The sequence below is a fragment of the Penaeus monodon genome, chromosome 23 (assembly GCF_015228065.2).
Source record: "Penaeus monodon isolate SGIC_2016 chromosome 23, NSTDA_Pmon_1, whole genome shotgun sequence".
Lineage (NCBI taxonomy): Eukaryota > Metazoa > Arthropoda > Malacostraca > Decapoda > Penaeidae > Penaeus > Penaeus monodon.
The window spans coordinates 7551645-7552109 of record NC_051408.1 but is presented as its reverse complement, the minus strand read 5'-3'; positions in this window follow the sequence as shown (position 1 = coordinate 7552109).

Sequence of the window (465 nt, the reverse complement as noted above, 5' to 3'; positions counted from 1 at the left end):
TAAAAATATGCAACGCCGGCTGCATGTTGCCACACCTGCCTGCTTCGCCCTCACTTACCTTGGGTCACTCGAGGAACTTGAACAAGGCCGGCGTAGTTATCCTAGATCCTTTTCTTCTTTGCCTTTATTCTCCTTTCTTCCTAACTTATTTAAGGGAAATGAGACGGCCGATACCTGTAATGAAATATGCATAAGGATTACTTTAAGAGGATTCTAAATTTCTGAACGAGTAACATTGTCATTTGTCAAAGTAGAGGTTTTCAAAAGCATTGTATTGAAAGGCAATACCTAAATTAGGATTTAGTTTTACATCCTCATGTGTACGTAAAGAGGATATGTATTTTGTATCCAAAATATAAGGAAGTCAAAATGACGGGTGCGTTGAAAGTGCCGCCAACGCTGTCTATGTCGGAACGCAATTACTTTTTGAAAACATATATATGGATATTCTAATTAATTCCAGTG